General features: G+C 36.3%; 1 non-coding gene across 1 annotated transcript; it reads right to left on the bottom strand.

The window, feature by feature from the left end:
- Positions 1-459: 459 nt before the first annotated feature.
- LOC148576128 (small nucleolar RNA R71) lies at positions 460-567 on the bottom strand. The gene has a single exon (XR_015903832.1). It is a non-coding gene; the product is annotated as a small nucleolar RNA R71 (small nucleolar RNA).
- Positions 568-5,746: the final 5,179 nt, after the last annotated feature.

Below are 5,746 nucleotides of genomic sequence, written 5' to 3'. Positions count from 1 at the left end.
AAAGCACAACCCTCTGGAGAGGACCTGACAGAAATTTTTGAAAAAGAAGGAGACATGGCTGAACCAAATAACAACAATGCCAACAATACAAGGAAGATGCTTGGTGACTTCATTGCACCTTCTTCTGACTTCTGTGGAAGAAGCATCTCAATCCCTGCCATTGGAGCAAACAACTTTGAGCTTAAGCCTTAATTAGTTTCTCTAATGCAACAGAATTGCAAGTTTCATGGACTCCCAATGGAAGATCCTCATCAGTTTTTAGCTGAATTCTTGTAAATCTGTGACACTGTCAAGACCAATGGAGTTGATCCCGAGGTCTATAGGCTTATGCTTTTCCCTTTTGCTGTAAGAGACAGAGCTAGAACATGGTTGGATTCACAACCTAAGGATAGCCTGAACTCTTGGGATAAGATGGTCAGTGCCTTCCTGGCCAAATTCTTTCCACCTCAAAAGATGAGCAAGCTTAGAGTGGAAATCCAAACCTTCAGACAGAAGGAAGGAGAATCCCTCTATGAAGCTTGGGAAAGATACAAACAACTGATCAAAAGATGTCCTACTGACATGCTTCCAGAATGGAGCATCATAAGTATATTCTATGATGGTCTGTCTGAGTTGTCAAAAATGTCATTGGACCATTCTGCAAGAGGATCTCTTTTATGATTTTTCAGATTATCAATAACATTTCTCCTTTTTCATCATTCTTTCAAGAGCCAACAATTTTAACATTCATAAACAACAAATTCAAAAATATGCACTGTTCAAGCATTCATTCAGAAAACAAAACGTATTGCCACCATATTAAAATAATTAAACTAATTTCAGGATATAATTCGAAATCATGTACTTCTTGTTCTTTTGCAATTAAAATATTTTTCATTTAAGAAAGGTGATGGATTCATAGGACATTCATAGCTTTAAGGCATAGACACTAATGATCATGTAATAAAGACATAAACATAAATAAACATAAAGCATAGAGAACAAAAAACAGAAAAGAGTAAATAGACAAGGAGATTAAGGAACGGGTCCACCTTAGTGAGGGTGGCGTCTTCTTCCTCTTGAAGAACCAATGGTGCTCTTGAGCTCCTCTATGTCTCTTCCTTGCCTTTGTTTCTCCTCCCTCATAGCTCTTTGATCTTCTCTAATCTCATGGAGAACGATGGAGTGCTTGAAGAATGAATGATTGACGGTTTAGAATTCAGAATAAATTCCCGTTGCAAGTATAGTTTCTAAACCAAGCAATCATCCTTTCTTATAAACGTTTTGGTTGTCACAAGTAACAAACCCAATAAAATTTATAAACCAAAGTATTCAAACCTCGGGTCGTATTCTCAAGGAATTGCAGGGAGGTGTTCTTATCATTAGTTATGGAAAACAGTGTTTTTGGGTTTTGAAAGGTTTGAACAAGGAAAATAAATTGCAGGAATTAATAAATTAATATCTAATAAAACTCTTGGCAATTTATGAAAATTCGGAAGTCCTATCCTAGTTATCCTTATGAGAATTGAGTTTAATCCCACTTAGTTAACCTTTACGAAAGCAAGGGAAAGTCAAGTGGACTAATTAATTAGATCCCCAAGTCCTAGCCTACTCCTAAGGAAAGACTAGAGTTAGTGGAATTCAATTCAATTAGCAAAAATAACAATTAACAATCACGATAAGTTTAATAACTCAAGAGCCTCCAGTTAATCAATTAAAGCCAAGAATATAAAAAAGCTAAATAAGAATCATAAATCTGAAATACCTCAATTTATATCAAATAAAGAAAATCCTAACATGAATGGTTCATAAGCCAATTTGGCAACATAAGTAATTAAATAAAAGCATTAAAGTATCTGAAAGTAAAAGAGAAATATAAAGTAAAAGGAATATTGAACCTGAGAGGAAGTTGAAATAATAAGTTGAAATAATAAGAAATCCTAATTCCTTTAAGAGGAATCCTAATCCTAAAACCTAAGAGAGAAGAGAGAATCTCTCTCTCTAAAAACTACATCTAAACTATGAAAAGTGAATAATCGGAAGGCCCCTCCATGAATGGATGCATCCCCCCACTTTATAGCCTCTAATCTGTGTTTTCTGGGCCACAAACTGGGTCGAAAACAGCCCAGAAATCGCTGGAGAAGAAATATGCCACGCTGATTTTCGTCACTACGACGCGTCCGCGTGGAGCACGCGTTCGCGTTGCCTAGATTCAGGGAAACTATGGCATATTATATATCAACTCGAAGCCCCGGACGTTAGCTTTCCAACGCAACTGAAACCGCATCGTTTGGACCTCTGTAGCTCAAGTTATGACTATTTGAATGCGAAGAGGTCAGGCTGGACAGCTTAGCAACTTCTTCAACTTCTTGTATTCCTTCCACTTTTGTATGCTTCCTTTCCATCCTCTAAGCTATTCCTGCCCTGTAATCCCTGAAATCACTTAACACACATATCACGGCATCTAATGGTAATAAGAGAGGATTAATATTAGCAAATATAAGGCCAAAGAAGTATGTTTTCAATCATAGCACAAAAATCAGGAAGGAGAATGTAAAACATGCATTTTGTATGAACAAGTGTATGAAAGATTGACAAAATCCACTCAATTGAGCATAAGATAAACCATAAAATAGTGGTTTATCAACCTCCCCACACTTAAACAATAGCATGTCCTCATGCTAAGCTCAAGAGAAGCTATAAGGGAGTGAAGTGGAATGGTAGAATGTATGAAATGCAACCTATCTATATGAATGCAACTACATGCTAAGATGTTTCTATCTACTTGGTTAAAAGTTAATAAGCTCTTCAAGACAAACATAAATCAGATTTCACTAATTCAAATCATACAATAAAAGACAAGTAAACTTATAAGAAGATAGCTCATGAAAGCAGGGAACATAGAATCAAGCATTGAACCCTCACTGGTAGTGTATATGCACTCTAATCGCTCAAATGTCTAGGGTTAATCACTCTACTCTTCTCTAATCATGCTTTCTAAACTTTGTTCTTCATCTAACCAATCAACAAAAATTTAATGTATCAATGCAAACATCATGAGGTCTTTTCAAGGTTGTAATGGGGCTAAGGTAAGGGTGAGGGTATATATATGGCTAAGTGAGCTATAAATTGAATCCTTGATTATCCTAAGATCTCACCTAACATATACATACTTTATATAATTTAAAATGCTTTACCTAGCTACCCAAATTTTTTCCACTTTTGTATTACATGCTCATGTATCAAACTTATTTTTGAATTTTGTCCCATGTGCATTGATTTTTTTTATTTTGCATTTGGGGTAATATTTATTTATTTATTTATTTTTTGTATCCCCTTATTTAATTAAAAAAATTTTTTTTGTTTTTTTTTATCAATGCACATGGTAATTAATTATTTTGATTTCACATGAGCATGCTTCCCAAATTTTCAAATAACTTATTCAATTTAATTTCCTACTTTTTCCTATCATCCCATGTTCCTATAAAATTTTCCACACTTAAATTATACACAATATCTATCTTAAGCTAACCAAGGATTCAACTTGGGATTTTTATTTTGTTTTTCTGCTTAAGGCTAGTAATGTGGTTATGAAATAGAAAGGGGTTAAAAAGTTCAAAGTGGCTAACAAGGGTGACATAAAAGGGTAGGCTTATTTTGGATAAGTGAGCAAAAACAAGTAATGGCCTCAATCATATGCAAGCATGTAAATACACTAAATAATGGACATATAGAATAGAACAAAGCAAAGATTACAATTATAGAGAAGAAAACACACAAGAATAAAAATTTATGGTTAAATAATGTAACCATATAAATAAGCTCAAAATCTCACAGGTTGTGTGTCTTTTGGCTCAAAAACCATGTTCCAAATACAACTTCCAAACAAGTTTAACACAAAAAAAAAATTTCAATTTAAATTAGTGAAATACTATAAAAATTTCTTGAAAAAGAAAATATTACTTCAACCAAGTAGTAACTAAATGTATAAAATCAAACAAATATGCAATCAAATATGCAAATGCAACAATGAACAAATAAAGAAAATAGAGTATTGGTGTTGGAAAGAATGTAACTAACCCCTGGAAGTCGGTATCGACCTCCCACACTTAAAGATTGCACCGTCCTCGGTGCATGCTAAGATGTGCAAGTGGATGGGGGTTGTGGTTCCTCAGCTGGTGCTCATTTTTTTTTTCTTTCCTTGCCGGTGGTTTGGGAGTAGCTTTCTCTTTACCCTTCTTGGTGGCCATCCGGAAAAGGGAAAAAGAAAGTAACTTTTAAAGCTAAGGGTTAGAGCAAGGAAGAGAGCGGGAAAGGTGATAACCAATGCACAATAAAGAAGAATGACGTTAATACATGGTCATGACTACATGTGAAAAGTTCATCAATAGAAATATAGCGAGTGCATGTAATGACAATTAAATGCAAGATGTTTATTGGCATGCTGGCAAAGGCATGAGTAGCATAGATCAAGCATTCAATGTCCAAGTTAGATTACCAAGCCTTTCAAACTAACAACATGTTTGTAATAACAATTATATTTAAGTAATAAAATATAAAAAGGGTTTTGTGAAAAGCAAGCATTTAGAGTAGTAGATAGAAAGAAATCGAAAAATAGTGCACAATGCCAGACGGACTTTTTCACAAACACATAGCAAGCATGGTAAATAAGCTATTGAAAGTATTAAATTGAACATGCAAGCAACCCTTTAAAAAGTAATATATAATTGTCAAACAATTCCTTTAATAATCCACAAAAATATAGAAAATAATGACCCAAATAAATTTCTAACACCAACGAAAATAATGCAATGAATGGATGTAAGCAAATAAATTAAATGAAATAGAATGGAAGTGAAGAGGGATGAGAAGTTAAAGAGATGAAGAAGAAGAAGAAGAAAGTAAGAAAAGGAAGAAGAAAGAAGAAAAGATAGAAGAAATTAGGATTAAAAAAAAGAAAAGATAAGATGATTGGCGCTGATTTGGTTAAGTTGTGCGGCGCAGGCGAGGCGGACGCATGAGTGACGCGGTCGCGTGGTGTGCGATAAGGTCAGGTGACGTGGACGCGTGGGTCACGCGATCGCGTGGTCTGATTTGTGCGATTGGCGCGAGTGCAGCCTCGCGTTCGCGCAACTCTCTGTTTGAAACTCATTTTGCCAAATTTTGGGGTGACGCGATCGCGTGGGTGACGCGATCGGGTGAATGGCCTTTCTTTTAAAAATGACACGGATGCGTGGGGCACGCGTTCGCGTGGTAGGGCTGGTGCTTCTAGCATCATTCCAGCCCAGCTCCATCATAACTCTCTGCCATACACCTCTTTACGTCGATTTTGCAGGGCCACGCGTTTGCATGGGTGACATGGACACGTGGGAGGCATTTTTCCCACATGACGCGGACGCGTCAGCGACGCGGTCGCGTGGATCAATTTGTGCCAAAGGCATGCCTCCAGCCACGCTTTCGCGTGACTCTCTGTTCACTTTTCTTTTCTTCCTAATGCACTTGTGACGCGGACGCGTCGCGTGCATTTTTTTTATGCAATATGCAGATGCAAATGCAGTGCTGATATGGATGTTATGAATAATTTCAGGTTCAATAAAATGGAACAAAATAAAACTTAAAAACAAACAAAACGAAATAAAATTAAAATTGAAAAGGGACGATCATACCAAGGTGGGTTGTCTCCCACCTAGCACTTTTAGTTAAAGTCCTTAAGTTGGACATTTGGTGAGCTCCTTGTCATGGCGGCTTGTGCTTGAACTCATCCAGG

This window comes from Arachis ipaensis, chromosome B1 (genome assembly GCF_059453495.1).
Source record: "Arachis ipaensis isolate K30076 ecotype BB chromosome B1, ASM5945349v1, whole genome shotgun sequence".
In the NCBI taxonomy this organism is placed as follows: Eukaryota; Viridiplantae; Streptophyta; class Magnoliopsida; order Fabales; family Fabaceae; genus Arachis; species Arachis ipaensis.
This window is presented reverse-complemented; position numbering and strand designations above follow the sequence as displayed.